Below are 19,551 nucleotides of genomic sequence, written 5' to 3'. Positions count from 1 at the left end.
AATAACTAGTGTTTATATTATGTATTGATAATCCTAGTTAAACACTAAGTCATGTATTCTACTATATATACAAAGCTTTATGTTCAACCTTTATTAAGGGATATTCTTTAACATGATATCTTTTCTATCTTCACATTACGTTCAATATGGTATCAGTTGCTTCCGCTTCTTCCTCATCGGCTAACCTACATGTGCCAACATTATACAATTCGACCTCTTTCGGTGCTACGTCTATCGCTCCTCCCTCCTCCACCTACGTAATCGAATCAGCCTCCTCCCTCCAATTGTCTCCGGGGTGGCGCTTTGAGTCAATGTTCCAATTTGTCCCTGCTGTCATCGAATCTTCCCCTGGTCGGCCAGCTGCTGTCGCGGCTTCCTTTTCCATTCACGATATTGTTGTAGGCTCCATCGTCCGACCACCTCCTGGTAACGCTGACCACCAATAGGAGCTCCCTGCGTCAGTCGTCTTTGCCAGTCGGACAGTCGTAGGAGCTGATGTTCGGCCAGGTGCTGCCGCATACAACTTCTCGGGTCAATCAGCTTCATTCTTGTTTCCAAATCCAACAGACCGAGTCCTCCCGAATCAGATACGACTAGATTTTGATATGTCCCCGTCTTACTACAGTTCTCAAATTCAGTCTATCCAAAATTTGCATACCTCTACCTCTTTCTTTTCAAATACGGTTAGTAATCCTTATCATATTCCTCCTATACAATTTCAATCTAATACTATTCCACCATAACCTTATATGTTTCATCAATCTCATACTATTAATCATGTATAGTCGAGTCATGTTCCATCTTCTTTAGCTTTACCCCGGGTTCCTCCGGTCAATGTTACAATTAACATGAAATTAACTCCTCACAATTATAAAACATGGAGAATGCCATTAAATCTACATGAAAATCTCATCATTATTTTTTATCATATTACTAGCACTAGTCCTCCGCCCCAAAAATTATGTTTCTCGTTTCGGGTATATGACATCTAATGAAGATTTGCTTTTGAATCCTTCTTTTACTGTCTGGGATAATTTAGAAAACACTGTTTAGACTTTGTTCGATATGACCATAGCATGGCGAGGAGGTGATCTACCTAGCTTTCCCCCTGTGATTAGAGTCGTGTTTTGATGCCCTTGAGGATGGTGCGGTTTGTGACTTCCGTGAACCCGTTGCTCCGAGGGTGAGCCACGGAGGTGAATCATTATTGTATTCCCCCAACTGGCGTAGAACTCGCGCAAGGGGGTGTAGTCGAATTGTCTACCATTTTTGGTGAGGAACGAGTGAGGGATCTCGAACCTATCGAGGATGTAACCGCGGAGAAATGAGATAATATTGGACATTGTTATGGTAGCGAGGGGTTGCGCTTCGACCCATTTTGTAAAGTGGCAACCACTATGTACTGCCTTTATTCGGCTACCTTGGGGAATGGCCCTAGGATGTCAACCCCCTAGAGCGCAAAGGGCCAAGGTGAGATGATTCCTTTGAAAGTAGTTGCGGGTACCATGTGTGTGTGTGCGTGTATCTGGCAGTTGTGGCATTTACGCGTGATGGCTTGGGCGTCTTTGTCCATGGATAACCAATATAGTCCCCAGAGGTGAGCTTTATGTGCGATGGTTCTGCCGCCTTGATGCGAGCCATATACACTTTCATGGATTTCGTTGAGGCATGTTGGGCGAATTCCGCAAGTGCACGGTTTCGCTTGTAGTAATAAAAGATATCGATCCCACCGAAAACGTTTTGATAAAAATTATTGTTCTGATTAAATTCGTTTTCTCGAGGTTTATATAAAATCGTTAATGGTTTAAATAGTTTCTAATCTAATTATGGTTACAGTTATAATTACAATTTACAGAAATTAAATTTAGATTAAAGCGTATTCCAAGGTTAATTTATACTAACAAAAAACACAACTTATAACTTTGATTTGTTTAGAAAAGATATAATAAATTACTAATCGATTCAATTTAAAAGAATTGAGCTGTTATCAATCTTTCCTCTCGACCTAAGACTGGAAACCTTAATCAAATTCGGAATCTAAACCCGATTATTCGACCTATCACAATGACCAAGTATAAATCCGAATTTGCTTAAATGTTCAACAAAGTTTGCATGAGAAAATACCAAAATCTCTTTCTAAATACTTTTGCATGAAAACACCAGTTAGAATTACTTAAAGAATATCGCTAGATCCAACTTTAAATAAAGCAATAGTGAAAATGGAATTGAATTAAAAGATATTTATTAGTTTGAGTTATAAACATCTCAGGTTAACATAGAAGAAGAAGTTTGAAAAGCATTGAACGAAGCATGAATTCTGGGTTGTCAATCATTTACTCAACTTCATAGGTTCGTCACACTGTGGTTCGCCCTCAATCTAGGATCTTCTCGCTGATCCTTCAAAATAGCAATCTCTCGATTATCTACGAAGCATAAAGTTGACTTGGGTAAACCTTAATGTAAATAATAAAATCTATATATTGTATCTCTAACTATTTGCAATTGAACAACTTGTATAACTCTTTTGTACAATTTTTTGTAACCTTTGAACTCTGAATTCTTTCTCTCAAGAGGTACGCTGGAGAGACGTATCCGTTGGTGAAGAGTTGTCTCTATCCGGATGAAAGGATGTGTCATTTGGAGAAATAAACATGGAAAATGTGCTTAACAACTTCGTTGTTCCTGTAGATATTCAAGAATCTCGGCAGTGACAGGGGGAGAAGGAAGGAGGGAGGCGCGCATAGCAGCTCCTAGTGCGTCCCTGTCGAGATTTTTGAATCTCGACAGTGACACATACTATTCTTTTCCTCCTTTGGTGATTTGTTTCAATTCTCAGACGTGACTTCCGATTCTCGTACGTGATTTTCACTGAAAGCTTGATTTCTCACTCATTTCCAATCTATTTTTGCTCATATTTAGCTTTTTCCAAATAATTAACATCTTGCACACAAACAACAAATACCAACATGAAATCTTTCCGAAATAATATAATTAATATATATTTTACATGAAATCTAACATATTTATGTATGCTAATTTAGGTATATTTTGGGCTTATCAAGGCAGTGGTCACCTTCCTCTAGAGAGATGCATTTCATCCAGGGGTGGGTGACCGAATTTCGATAGGGTGCTCTTTGATGAACTGTGTATCACCATGACCTTCAGATAGTGAGAAGGGTTTCCATTTTTTTCACTGGCAACGTCCTCTAAAGTACGGATGATCGGTGCTGGCTAGCCACTTAGTTGTGCGTCTGCATTAGTGAGGATGAGGACCTGGATGTCGGCTATTGCATGATCGTGGGTTGTCTCCATGAAAAGATCGTTGGTGATGGGGGGAATTCACTGACTGCGACTGCTGCAATTGCATCGTCTTTACTATTTTCCTCCCATGGTATTAGGAGGATGTCGAAGCATACCTCTTTTGCTTGCAGTTGGTTAATGAGGGACCAATCACATGCCAGGTATCGGGTGGTGACATCCTCTTTTGTCTGGTATGAACCGTCGAGGTGGCTGACGACTAGTTTAGAGTCGGTGCAGAACGTGGCTTTACCCGTGGCCACGAGGTTGGCAAAGTGTAGGCCTGTGATCATCGCTTTGTACTCGGCTTGGTTATTGGTGGTCGGGAACTTGAGTCGAAGGGTGTAGGGGATGCGAAAGTTGGATGGGTCTTTGATGCAGATTCCGGCGCTAGCTCGACCGTTACTATAGGAATCGTCCATGCTGAAGTGCCATTCTGACACGTCGGTTTGCTGGTCGATTGCGGGAGTGGATTCTGTACCGCTGGTGAACTTTATGAAGGAATCAACTACTACATGAGCTTTGATGCTCGAGTGTGATTCAAAGAGGATGTCGAACTAGGACAATTGGATGGACCAATTCGTGATGCGGTTGGTGTCCTCGGGTCGTTGGATGGATTTTTTGAAGGAGAAATTTGTGCGAATGATGATTGTGTGGGTTTGAAAGTAGGGGCACAGTTTGTTGATGGTGCGGTTGATGGCGAAGAGGCCTTTTTCTACTTGCATGTAGCGGATCTCTGCTCCGTGCAGAATTTTGCTGAGGTAGCATACAAGTAAGGTTTTTGTGCCTTCTTATCACGTGATTACTAGGGCTATGGTGTTGCTGAAGATGGTGAAGTAAAGGCTGAGGGTTTCGCTTGCCTTGGGTGCTGATAGTAGTAGGGGGATGAGATCACGCTTATCCGTTGCGGGCTTGCTTCTGTTCTCTTCTTGTCTTTTTTTCATTCCTCATAATCTATCATCATATCGGGCGAAGCTTTGTCCAACTACTATGAGCTCCTGGAAGGTGAAGGATGGGTTGGTGTAACAGCTCTACCAGAGGTTGGAGTAACAAAAAATAACTTATAAAAGAATTTTATGAAACCTCACAAACCTAAGAATTTTCTTAGAATCTATATGTCCAAGTGTTTCAAACTATCTATTTTTCTTTGCTCTCAAATGACAAATACTTGTTGATTGTTTTGAATTGATTAAAACAAATAAAGTTTATATGGAATTTATAGGAAATAATTGGTATATAAATTCAACAAAATAGTTTAGGATTGGTTGATCCAATTAATACCTCAAAACCTAATTTGTTGGTCCGATGAATGTACCTAATTTGTTGGTCTAATTAATACCCAAAATTAATAGTTAATTTTAAAATATATATTAATTGAAATTTTACCAATTTTAATAGGTCGGGAATAAATGTTACCAAATAATCAATGGGCAAAGATTAATATTTAGGATAGATAAATGGGAAAATGTTATCAAATAATATGTTAACTGTTAACTGTGCTTTAAATCATAAAACCTAGTAATTTTTTTTAGCATAGTAAAGTTTTTTTACTGCATCAGATCAATATAAACATGAAGGAGAAGGTATCATTTGGTTTTTAGGATCTATTTGGTTCAGCCGTTAGCTAATAGCTGTTGCAGTTGTTAGATATTTGTTATTAGCTGTTTAATTATTAGTGTTTTGTAATCATATTGAACTATTGTTGTTCGAATTTAAAATGTCTAATATGAACATGTTTTAAATTAATCAACAAAAAAAATTATAAAATAGGTAAGTTAAAAAAATGCCCATAACATTTACAACTAGGAGCAATTTTACTCTTAACATCTAAAATTGTGCAATTTTACCCATAACGTTGGCAGCTAAGAGCAATTTTACCTCTAACATTGGTAAGTTTGGTCAATTTCAGAAATTATTATAAAACAATGAGTGCTTTCTATGTTTATTTTGTTTTTGACAAAGTAAGCATTACTATGTTTTTTCCACCATTGGATGAGTTTACTTTGTCAAATTTTTCCATCATATCCAATGATGGAAAAAACAAAGTAATGCTTACTTTGTCAAAAACAAAGTAAGCATAACCTCTACCAAAACGGTGATATTTTATTTCTTTTTTTTTTAATCAAAAAAATGAATTAATGAGCCAAACCATGGCAAAAATGTAACAATGAATCAGAAACATAACTCGGTAATAAATTAAAAAAAGAAGGGCAAGTGGATAAACAAGAAGACTGTGCTAACACATGTGTCATCCCATTCGCTTTCCGTCGTATCCATTTGACTGAGTAAGAATCATTTGATGTTAGAATCGATCGTATTTGAATAATTCTATCCCCAAATTCAGAATCATCAACAGAACTAGAATTTATTGCGTCAATCACTTGTTTAGCACCAGATTCGAAAACCACATTCTCTATTCCATCAGCTTTTAGCCATTGCATAGCATGTAATAGAGCTTCGGCCTCACATTCTCATGTTGTCGGACAATATAACAAACCCGCACATCTCCCCATTACAAACTGCCCATTTGCATCTCGTATTGCTGCTCCCATCCCTGCACGACCATCAGCGTTAAAGCATGCGGTATCAACACAACACGAGAGAAATCCTTCCGATGGCGGGTGCCAAGTCGTGCAACCAGCAGATGATATATTTCCTGCTACTGTATTCCCGATCCGTTGGTCTCCCGTACCAGTCCGATTCCTCAAGGCATTTGCTTCTGACCAATCATTAAGTACTGTGCAAGCTTGAGCCACTATTTGATACGTTGTGCGAATCTCATACTACCAAAGACGGGTATTTCTAGCCTGTCATAAACTCCAGAGGTGCATCAAAAATGTTTTTACAATTTGTTCCGGTGCTGCTCTAATCATATTACGAAACCATGCTGTCAGGTTCTCAGCTACCGCCGCCTCTACATTAATTCGTTCCAAAAGTCCTGCCTTCTGCCACACTCTTATAGCTCCTGCACATTCAATAAAAAAATGTCATCCATCCTTCCAAGGTTCGTTACATATGACACAAGTACTACATATCTGTAACCAACGAGATTGAAGATTCACACGCGTTGGGAGACAATTGCGTGCTAATTGCCAACCAAAATGTCGGACCTTTTGTGGAATTTCAACATACCATAATTTTTTCCAAGCTCCGTGAACATGAAATCTTTCACCTGCTTCCAATGTTATAGCCAATCGGTAAGCACTTTTCACTGTGTAACGTCCCGAAGAATGGAATTTCCATATTAACCGATCCTCACTACTCAAAGTACCAACGACCAGTTTATGAATTTCTGTACTATCTCTATGCTCGAAAATTTCCTCCAACAGCTCTTCATCCCAATCCCTGGAATTATGGATAAACAAATCATTAACTTTCAAATACTCCAACCCTTCCACCATAGGGGTTCGTATATAGCCATCATCCTCATTACGCAACCATCTCTCACTCCACACATTTATTGATTGATCGTTTCCAATTTTCCATCTGATTCCTTTTCTAATGATTAGTTGAGAACTCCAGATACTTCGCCATATAAAACTTGGTGAATGCCCCAATGAGGCCCCCATAGAATCCCCTCTTAGATAATATTTAGCTTTGAAAAGAGACAAAATTTTTGTGATTCAATAATAAAATTGAAAATTAATAATTATAAATTCAGCGAAATTTTTGAAATTTTTTTTTGTCCAACTCGTACAAAAGATAATATTTTTTTTTAAATTCCACGTCTAATCATATGTTTGTGACCTGTTACTAATGGTGATAAAATGATGCAAATGTGAAGTGTAGATGACAATATTCACACAGTTTGATAAATTATTTCTCAAATTGACCCAACTTGTCAATGTTAGGGATAAAATTGCTATTGACTGCCAACGTTAGGGGTATGTTGCATCATTTTAGACGTTAAAGGTAAAATTGCTCTTAACTATAAATATTAGGGGTATTTTTACACCATATCCTATTATAAAATAAAAAATGTGTAACACAAATTAATAAAAATAATCTATAAAAAAATTAAAAAAAAAATATTGAACGCAACAAAACATTGTTCTCCCGTTTAGGGGTGAGCAAAACCGAACCCAAAACCGAAAACCGAAAAAAACCAAACCGGAAAAACCGAACCAAACTGAACCAAATTATAATTTGGTTCGGTTTGGTTCTTATTATTATACAACTTCGGTTTTCGGTTTGGTTCGGTTCGGTTTGGGTATAAACCGAAAAGAACCTAAAAACCGAATTAAATTATTATTTGGTTATTAAATTACCCATTCCCACTACAAATCAAACTACAGATACAGACCCATTCCCACTACAATACAAACCAAACTATTATAATCTTTTTCAAACCTAACATTATAAATAAATAGAGAAAGTCGACAAAGAGAGGAACACAACTCCAACCCAGCAGCCGCTCTCTCTCTGTTATTTCTTTCTTTCTGTCGCTTTCTAAGCAAGTCGACCGAGTCTCACCATACTCTATTCATCTAATCCGGTGCAAAATTGTCGTACTCCTTCGAGGGAAAATAGTCTTGCCGCTGCTACTGACTATTACGAGACTGGTTAATTAAGAGTCTGAAAAAGGTAAGAATCGACATATTTTCTAATTTTTGTTTGGGTATAACATTAGACTCAACGAGCAAGATTGAAGTTAGGAAAAAGACAAAAACGTGAGAGTACAGTTATGAATAATAAATAATTTGTTCATGTTTTCGTAAATATAATATATATAAAAAACAATTGGTTCTGTTCATAATATTATATAGCACAATTGGTTCTGTTCATGTTTTAGTAAATATAATATATAGAGTACAGTTATGAATAAGAAACAATTGGTTCAGTACATATATTAAAATAATTGTTTATATACATAATAAGATATATATGGAAAACAATTGGTTCTATTCATGTGTTGTTAAATTCCCAACCATAACATTATATAAAAGATACATGCATATCAATTATTTCTTTTAGTTTATAAATTGGAGCTCATATATGCAAATTTCTATTCATAGCTTTTTGCTGTCAAGTTATGATACTTTTTTGTCAAATCTACTTGTAATTGGAACTTTTAATATTTTGTATGTGAAATTAAATGTTGTTACAATAGCATCATATTTTCTTTAATATTATTTAATTAATATGACTATACTGTGTCAATATGCATTGTTGTTAAATTATCTTATTTGAATGAATTTTATTCTCACTTAGTTATTTTCTAATTAATTATTTTTTATTCTTTAAGATGTCAAAATCAATGCCTTCCCCATCACTTGACATTGAAGAAGAAGAAAATGAAGATGAGGCAACTGATTCTGATCCGTTTCCTGAAATTGGAAATGTAGCTAATTCTCAAGCTACTGAGAATGAGGTCCAATCAATTGGTAAAGCAAGCAAGGGTAAGAAGAAGATGGTTAAAAGGTCACAGGTTTGGAAACATTTTAGCACATATCTGGATGAAACAGGAAGAACTAGAGGTAAATGTAATCACTGCGGACAAACCTATCTATGTGATGCAATTATAAATGGGACAACTAATTTGAACAAACACATGAAAAGATGCTTGAAAAACCCTGAAAATATAAAAGCAAAGCAAAGTCAATTATCTTTGCAACCTTCGGTAATTTCTGGGGTTGGGGAAAATGAGAATATGATTCCTGGTACTTTAACTACTTGGAAATTTGATCAAGCTGCGATGAGGGCTAGCATAATTAGATGGATTATTAAGGAGGAACAACCCTTTAGAGTTGTAGAAACTGAAGGATTTAGAGAGATGTTTGCAATTTGTTGTCCTCAATTAAAATTTCCTTCTAGGTGGACTGTTAGTAGAGATTGTTCCCAACTATTTTATGATGAAAAATTAAAGTTAAAAAATTATCTGAAAGAACATGGTCAAAGAGTTTCTATAACAACTGATACATGGACCTCAGTAGCAAAAGATAATTACATGGTTATAACTGGTCATTTTATTGATGGAAATTGGGCTTTACAAAAGAAGGTGATGAGTTTTGTTAAGATAGATTCACACAAAGGAAATGATATTGGGATGTCAATTGAGAATTGTTTGATTGATTGGGATATTAAGCGATTGTTTACTATTACTGTTGACAATGCTAGTTCAAATGATGTTGCTGTTAGTTATGTGAAAACTATTCTTATGCAATGGGGAGCTCCTGTTTCATCATGTCAGTACACGCACATGAGATGCATGGCACATATAATCAATTTAGTTGTACAAGATGGCTTGAAAGAAATTGATTTATCAGTGGTAAGGGTTAGAGACGCCATAAGATTTGTTAGATTTTCTCCACTTAGACTTTCAAGATTTAAGGAGTGTGTGAAATACAAAAAAAATAGAGAGTAAAAGCTTATTATGCATGGATCTCCCTACTAGGTGGAATTCTACCTATTTAATGTTGTCTACTGCTGAAAAATTTGAGACAGCCTTTGATAGGTTTGCCATAGTAGATCCTATTTTCTCCCATGAGTTAAGACTTCGTGATGGGGTGCCTACGGCAACAGATTGGGAAACTGTTAGAAAAATTGCTATCATGTTGAAAACATTTTATACTGTCACAGTACAAATTTCAGGTTCAAAATATGTCACATCTAATACTTTTTGGAGTGAAATTAGTAATTTGTACATGGCATTGAATTTTTGGAACAATAGTGATGATGAGCAATTGACAGCAATGAGTGTTAGAATGAAGCAGAAGTTTGATAAATACTGGGGGGATCCAACAAAAATGAACAATGTCATTTGGTTTGCAGCTGTGTTTGATCCAAGAGAAAAATTTGAAGTTGTTAAAATTTCTATTGTTCAGATTTATGGGGGTCCACGAGGGACTCAAATTTTTGATAATGTGCATAATTATTTTTTTGAATTGTTTCAAGAATATAAAAAGATGCATGATGTGGGAGAGAAATCATCTGATATTGTAATTGAGCTACAAATTGTTGAAATAGAGAAATCGATTGCTAGCAAGTACGAACCTCCAAAATATGTCTTCCATAGAATTTACAAGAAACAAAGAGTAAACACTGGGGGTAGTAGAGGGGGTAAGAGAACAGAATTAGACGCATATTTGGATGAGCTTTTAGTAGATGATGTTAAGGGATTCGATGTATTGAAATGGTGGAAGCTTAATTCTGGAAGATTTACTATTCTCAGTATCATGGCTAGAGATATATTGGTTGTGCTTGTTTCTACTGTGGCTTCTGAGTCTACTTTTAGCACTGGTGGACGAGTTCTTGATGATTATAGGAGTTCTCTATCTCCTGATGTTGTTGAAGCTTTAATTTGTACACAAGATTGGATTCGGAAAACACCTAATCCTTTATTCAAGGAAGAAGATATATATGATGTGGAGAGAATTCAAGAAGGTAATTTATTTATTTGTTTATCAAATTTATATTTTATATATTTAAATTGAATTTTCTTTTATAAGTATCATTTGATTTATTATTAAAATTGTGTCCAATTTTTTGTAATTGTTATTTGCAGAGTTTGAAGCAATGGGATTCAACAATCCATGTGAGTCTGCTATGAGTAGTAATACTATTATTTACTAATCATTACAATTCTAATTATGTCATACATTGTGTTTCTATTTGTGTTGTAAACTTATATGTTCTATTGTTTTATGTTGATATTTGTATTTGTATTCTATATTCTAATTTGTTTTGGGTGAACTAACTTTTTATTTTTCACGTTTTTTTTGTAGGTTTAGATTCAAACTTAGTTGATAAAGTTTAATTTAGACTTTAAACTTCAAGACTATTATTTAGTTCTTATTATTAGTATATCATTCAATTTTATTTGAGACTAATTTATATTGGATTATTATTTTAGTTTATTTGGAATTAATTTTTAATAGATTATTATGGATTTGGAATTCTGAATGATATGGTGAGATTTTAATTATTTTAAATAAATTAATTTAAAATTATAAAAAAAATAAGTTCCAGCAACAAAAGTTACAGGAACATTGTTTTTAAAAATAGTATGGTTTATAACAAAAGCAAAATGAATATATATATAATGTAAACATTCTAAAATTATATAAAAAAGAGTTACAGCAACATTATTATATCTAATTTGGTTTGGAATGAAACCAAACCGAACCAAACCGAAATAGTTCGGTTCGGTTTGAACCGAACCGAATTTTAATTCGGTTCGGTTCGGTTTGTCAAAATTGTCTTTATATGGTTCGGTTTTATTTGGTTCGGTTCGGTTTTTGAACCGAACCGGACCATGCTCACCCCTACTCTCGTTGATTATGTTGTAGAAATATAAATAATATTAAAGAAAAAACATATTTTGTGGAAATAAAAAGGATAATTTTATCAATAACAAATAACTACAAACAACTGTTTGTGAAAAGCTTCAAATATGAGCTTTTTGTGAAAAACTCCAAAACACTGCAATTATATAAATCTAACCAAATGTTATATTTCATGCGGTTTGGAGTGAAATACTAAACACTTGTCTGAAAAGCTGAAACAAACACCATTTTAATCTCATTTATTAAAAAATAGAGGAGTTACTCAAACTATCACCCAAAAAAAATTGAAATACAAAGTGATGGATATTAGGGCTGCACATAACTAACCGGAAAACCGAAAAACCGATTTTCGAAACCGAACCGAAAAATAGGTTAACTGTAACCGGTGGACTAGTTTACGGTTTTTCATTTAAAAAACCGATGGTTAACTAAAACCGAAAAATAAACCGATTATGTATTGATACACATAAAACTAATATAAATATATGTAGAAATTTAATTATCAATATATAAATATACATATTTATATTGAATTTTTAAGTTAAAAATATTAAATTAACTTAAAATTTATTTGTTTTAGCGATTTTGTTACTTAAATTGAAGTTTAATATTTTTATTTAATATTTAAATAATTATTTATTTATTTTAAAGTGAATAATTATAGATTTAAAGTGATATTTGCTATGAAAAGTTACTAATGGTTAACCGACCGAAATATAGGTTAACCGACCGAAATATAGGTTAACCGACTGAAATAATAAGCTAACCGAAATATGGTTAACCGGATTTTTTTTTTTTTTTGGTAGGAAATATGGTTAACCGAATTAAATGGACTGATTAATAGTTTTTACTAATGGACTGGTTAACCGACCATGTGCATCCCATAATGGATATAAAAAGAGAAAATGTAGCACAATTTAAAACCAAATAGAAAATTCTACTTATATGCACTATGGCCATCAAAGCCACATCTTCACGATAGGTATGCTGGCAACTTCATCAATCTTCTTAGGAGGTGTAGAACGGGGCTGATGCTTATTGCTATCTAGAGGTTAGCAAAGAGAGATACGATGGAGAAAGAGAAAAAAGGTTGCTAAACTCTTTCTTATTTTCTCTGTTAGGATTAGGTTATATAGGATATGGCTATCTATTTATAGTTACCAATTAGACTTTAACTCTAGTTACTCATTTAACTTATATCTAACCCATTTCTACTGAGTCGGATTATATTTGATACATAACAAATATTTCCAACACTGATAAATCAAATAACTGGATTAACTTTATTAAAATTATGAAAAACTAATTTAATTTTTTAAAATTTATTAATTTAAAAACTGAATTAATATAAAATTATATTTTTTTTAAGTAAATTAATTTTCATCGAAAACTTTAGAACCATTTTGATAATCTCTAGTTGTAATTTTGGAGCAAAAGATATTTCCTAAAATTGCAGGAAGTGATGAAATACACGCGCTATTTAAGCGGGTAGTACTACCCAATTGACCATTTCGAGGCCTGCGTGAAAATTGAAATGATGGTTCAAAATTTAGAATTGTCTTTATTCTTCTACAACTGCGCATCTTTTTTTCTTTTTCTTGTTAAGGTGCAAAAATAGTAACAAAAATATCCCTAAGGTTTCGGGTGAGAAACAATTTTATTCTTAACGTCTAAAATGGTATAATTTTACTCCTAACGTTGGTAGCCAAAAGCAATTTTATCCTAACATTAATAAATTGGGTCGATTTTAACACTATTATAAAATATATATTTTTTTATTCATTATTCTACCCCAATTGCATAACAATTCGTTCTAAAAAAAAATGAATTCATGTTTTTTATAATTTAATAATAGAAATTGGAGATTAATATTAATAAATTCGGTAAATTTCTTGAATTTTTTTTTATCTAATTTGTACAAAAGATAGTTTTTTTTTCACATCCCAACATATTGTGATTTGTTACTAGTAAAATGACGCACGTATGAAATGTAGATGACAATATTCATGATCGAAAAAACAGTTTGATAAATTATTTCTCAAATTGACCCAATTTATCAACGTTAAGGGTAAAATTGCATCATTTTAGACGTTAGGGGTAAAATTGCTCATGACCCAAGACATTAATAGTATTTTTACATCTTTTAACCCTTTTTTTTTATCAACGGGCTTCTTCCTGTCATGACAAGCTTCTTAATTTTTTTTGTGCTAATACTAATGTTTTTAGGATACAAATTTATTTTTTAAAGCTTTTAATCAATATTAATTTTATTCTTACCTAATTAAAAAAAAATTGAACATTCGATTATTATTTACTGCCATATTGAACCTTCGAAATAATATTTATCAATAAATTAAAACAGTTATATATTTTTTTTTTTTGGTTTTTTATAATTATTTTAATAATAATATAATAAACATAGCCTCTATCTAAACATCTTGAAAGCTTCAATAAATTTTTCTCCAAAAAAAACTTCAACAAATTTTGTTATGATTAAATTATATATGGTTGATTTAAATATTAATATTTTAACAATTTTTATAATTGTGTTAGTAACATAGGTCCCGTTTGATACATTGTAATGAACGTTGTAATGGAATGTACATTACAATGGATAGTCATTACCATATTTGGATTAATCATATTGTTTTGTCGTAATGGAATCACAATTACATAACTCAATTTTTCTTTACAAATTTGTGTAATTGATACATAAAAAAATAAGTATGCATTACGACTAGCTTTAATATATTTTTTTTTATTATTTATATGTATTACCACAATTCTTATTAAACGGTAAAATATAAAATGAGAAAAATGTGAAAACTGAAAAACAGAAAAAATGGAAAAATATGAAAAATGAGAAAAAAACATGAAACACGAAAAACAAAAAACAAATAAATAAGAAAAACGTTAAAGATGGGGAAACACGAAAACTGCAAAAAACATAAGAAACGCGAAAAATGAACAAAAACTAATAAGTTCTTAACCATCATATATGGATGATGTTCCCATGCATATGAAAATTTGAGAATAATTGAAGTTTCTAACTACATTTGACGAAACAGACATAATTACATTTCATATTTTTTTTTTAAATTTGTCAACCAAACATTGTAATGGAATTACTATTATTTTCCATTACATTACAAGTTTGATTATATTACAACATTGATTACATTATAACATACCAAACAGGGCCTTAGATATGATTGATATTCCAAATATCTACTTAAAAATTAATAAAATTTAGATCAATTTTTTCAATTGTCAATAACATAGAGGTAAAATTGAGTTGGATTGAAAATGTTATAGATAAATTTATAATAAATTCATATGTTATGGATAAATTTATATTTTTTAAAAAATATTGGATCAAATCTGACACTTATAGTACTTTTTACAGTTTATTCAATAACCATATAAGGCTCTGTTCTTTATTACTGAAAAAAACTGAACTGAACTGAACTGAACTGAATGCTACTGAACTGAACTGAACTGAACTGAACTGAACTGAACTGAATGATACTGAATACTGAACTGAACTGAATTTAACTGAATGCTACTGAACTTAACTGAATGATACCGAACTTAACCGAATTTAATCGAACGTAATAATAATGATGATATTAGACTTTAAAATAATTTAATGATAATATTGGACATTAATAAGCTTATAATAATAATAATAATAATATTTCTACCAAAAAAATAATATCAATAATAAATAAACATATTATTAAAGATTAAACTAAATTAAATATCAAATAAAATCTAGGCTCGATAAAATCCTATGACATTAAATAAAAATGAGTCTAATTTAAATTAAAAATATAAATTACATACAAACACAAATTTATATATAATTTAAAGCCTATGAAATTAAATACAAATTTTTATATGAATACACACTCTTAACTTTTTATTACAATTAAGTATTAAGGTATAAAAATACCTTTAACGTTTTGGGTCCGGGGTTATTTTACTCCTAACGTCTAAATATGAATTTTCATATGAATACAAAATCTTGACTCAATTTATCAATGTTAAGGGTAAAATTGCTATTGGCTTCTAATATTAGGGATAAAATTGCACTATTTGAGATATTAAGGTAGTTGAGCCAGTTAATTTTTTAGAGCATTGTAATGTAAACGTATTAATATAATATTTATTTACTTTTCGCAAAATTTGCAAATAAGTTGCACCAAATAATTATAATTATAATAAATAATGATAATATATATAATGACAAAGCATAAATTATATATAAATATAATTATAATGAAAATAGATAAATTAATATATAATAAATTATAATAATTATAATAAATTGCTGAAATTATAAATAAATAATGATAATAATAATAAATTATATATAAATAATAATAATATATAATAATTATAATAAATTATGATAAATTATTGAATACTGAAACTGAATACTGAAACTGAATACTGAACTAAACTGAACTGAACTGAACTGATTACTACTGAACTGAACTGAACTGAACTGATTGTTACTGAAATTAAGTAATAAAGAACAGGGCCTATAAAATTTAGATCAATTTTTTCAATTGTCAATAACATAGAGGTAAAATTGAGTTGGATTGAAAATGTTATAGATAAATTTATAATAAATTCATATGTTATGGATAAATTTATATTTTTTAAAAAATATTGGATCAAATCTGACACTTATAGTACTTTTTACAGTTTATTCAATAACCATATAAGATCACCTCTAGTGGGTGTTACAAGCTTGTTGCTTGTAACACCCAACCAATAGAGAGGTTGTGTTTTCTATGTTGTAAGTAAAGGATTGTTACTACTGTTAGTAACATGAAGTAACAAAGGTTGGGAAATTTAAATTTATTGTATCTGTTGGAAATTGTGATGTAACAAAGTGTGTGTTTCAAACTTTCTATATGGAGAGTTTTTTGGGGAACAAAGTGGCCGACAAAGTCTGTCATTCATTATAAAATATAATAAAAAAAAATTCATTATTATTTATATATATACAGAAATCTTATTATTTTGTTTTTTAAACTTTTATTATTTTTACTTTATCTATGAGGCAGTTCATATATCTAAATGATGTTACAACCATTATTGTTGCTCTAACTTATATAATAAATATTTGGTTAAAATTATAAATTTTAAATACAGATAAAATAAGTAATACATTGTTAACTAAATTTTATATTAAAACTTGATTTTTTTTTTGTCACGAGAACTTAATATGATTTAAAACCAATAATTTAATATGTTATCATCAATAATACACCAAAATTATAATGATAAGGACCTTTTACCTGGTAAAAGCTATGCTTACTTTATTTTTAACAAAGTAAGTCTTACTTTGTGTGTTTTCACTGTTGGATTAATTTTTTAATCCATCATCCAATGGTGAAAACACACCAAGTAATGGTACTTTTTTAAACATTTAACCATCAATTAATTACTATAATATATTAAATTTCTATAAATTAATTATAAACATTATATTTAATTTTAAAATATTTTATTATCTTCTATATTTAAAATTATATTATCTATACTATATATAATAGCGGAAGCAGAGAGAAATGAGGAGAAGTGTGTTAGAGGCTTTTTTGATGAGTTGTCAACGTAATAAAAAATCAAAATTAAAAAGATTTAATTAATTAAAAATAACATATTTATATTTATAATATATATTAAACAATTACCAGCTCATTAATTAAAATAATAAAAGAAAGTAAAAGTTACAAGAAGATGAAAAAACACAAACCAAATGAAATCCAAAAGTCACAAATAAACTTCTATATAAAGCACGATAGATAATATTTCACCATTATATTCATTGGTCATGATAGATATTATTATGTTTCTGAAGGTAATTATTCGATTTTTTTCATATGTTGTAGTTATATTGTTCTCAATTGTGTTGTTGTCTTATTTTTATTAAACAATAGTTGTTATAGTTTCATCTTTCAGATTCATTTCTGCTGTTACCCAGGTTATATACCTCTCGCTACCTTATCCATGTTTTCTTTTTTATTTGTCTTTTTTTTTCCAAACTGATATCTCCAATTGAAGAAATCCGATAAAAATAGAAGATTCATGGACAACTAAAATCGGGAAACATAAAGATGTCAAAAATTACAAGAAATTCTTATGTTTCTCGAGGCAATTATTCGATTTTTTCACATGTTATAGTAATTGTGTTGTTTTTTTACTTTTATTAAACAATTGTTGTTATAGTTTCATATTTCAGAGATGAAATTTCATTTTTGTCGTTACCCAGGTTCCATCCCTCTCGGTACCGTATCCATGTTTTCTTTTTTATTTGTCTTTTTTTTCAAAATGAATAAACTAAAGATTTTGTATATTTGCATTCTTTTTAGTATATGTTGCTAGGTGTTATCGTTTCGATTGTTAACTCTAACTGAAATTTAGATTTTTGGCTTTATATGAACTCAATTGTTAGCTTTAATTGAAGTTAAATTATTTTTTCTAATTCGGAACCTGTTGAAATCCACTCATTTTTTTAGTTTAAGTTTATCTAACCGATATGGATTGTATTTTTATTTTCATGCATTTTGATACAAAAAGATATGAAGTTTCACACAATAGTTGTTCATTGAAGTTTGAGACATATTGAAGAAAATATTAAAGAGGTATTAAAATAATATACTTACAATAAAGTTTATTTTAATTATAAATTATGTTATATTATTATTATTATCAAAGACTTATTTTTTTTCTAGTTCTCTCGACAAAGAGATTGTAAGCGTCTAATACACTTGATAAGATGTTTATTCTCGAAGAATTTGGATTATGCCAGATACGAATTCAAAATGAAGGTAAATAAAAATAAATTTTGATGCTCAAAATCCTAAAAATGTACATTAATTATGGGACGTTGAGATAATTGCTTTTGCAACATTGGTTATATAGTTTTTAACTATTATATTATGGTTTGTACAAAATTGTTAGTATTTTAAGAGTTTATAATAGATGAAAATGAAACACGAGCATAAGACAAGTTGTTGGAAAATATTAATTAAAAAATATTATTATTTGAATCTCTTCAAATTCTCAAATGTTAAGCATAATGATTCTAATTAATAGAATCAATTTCACATATTAATTATAAAACGTTTTCTTTTTTGTAGTGAGTGGTTTATGCACTTAATACTTCATTAAAAAAAATAAAAACTTTAATTAATGGGCAAAAAATATTTCCACTCTCCTCTTTATATGCTTATATCTTACATTCTCTCTTATTTTCGAAAAAAAAACGAGAGGAAGATAGTTCTCTCCTAATTATCTTTTTTGTCCATTCATTTTTGTTTTCTATTCTTTTGTTTGTTTTTCTTGCTTACGAAATTCAAAAATATATAATTATTAGAAAATATTAATAAAGTCAAATAAATGATATCTGCTAGCGTGACTGATATTCGATATAGTGAAAGAATGAAGAACAAATTGACTGAATGTCTTGATGAGATATTACGAGATAAAAAATATAAAAAAATCATCACCTTAAGCTGATTCAATTGGATATATTAGGTTATTGTAGCATAATGAATAATTGAATTCGAATACTTGGTGATCATGAAATTCTATCAAGCAAAATGATTATCATCAAGATGAATTTATGACTAATTCTTATGAATTTTATTTTTTTATATGTAACATATAGAATTGATAAAGTTTCTTCATGTGTAACATTAGAAAAGTATTGATGATAATTTTTTTTTGGTAGGAAAAGGAAAGAAAAAACAAACAAAAGCCCCACAAACTAACCCGGGATTAACCTAGGAAAGCTAACCCCCACCAGATCATCCGAAAGCAACGAAAAAAGGAAGTCCTGAGGAGAAGAGAAAGTTGAGACTCCCAATATCCTCACATGGCCCTCAGCAGCAAGGCGGTCTGCCACCCGATTCTGCTCCCTGAAGACATGGCCAAAGTTGATGGTGTCGAA

Source organism: Euphorbia lathyris, chromosome 9, assembly GCF_963576675.1.
Source record: "Euphorbia lathyris chromosome 9, ddEupLath1.1, whole genome shotgun sequence".
In the NCBI taxonomy this organism is placed as follows: Eukaryota; Viridiplantae; Streptophyta; class Magnoliopsida; order Malpighiales; family Euphorbiaceae; genus Euphorbia; species Euphorbia lathyris.
This window is presented reverse-complemented; position numbering follows the sequence as displayed.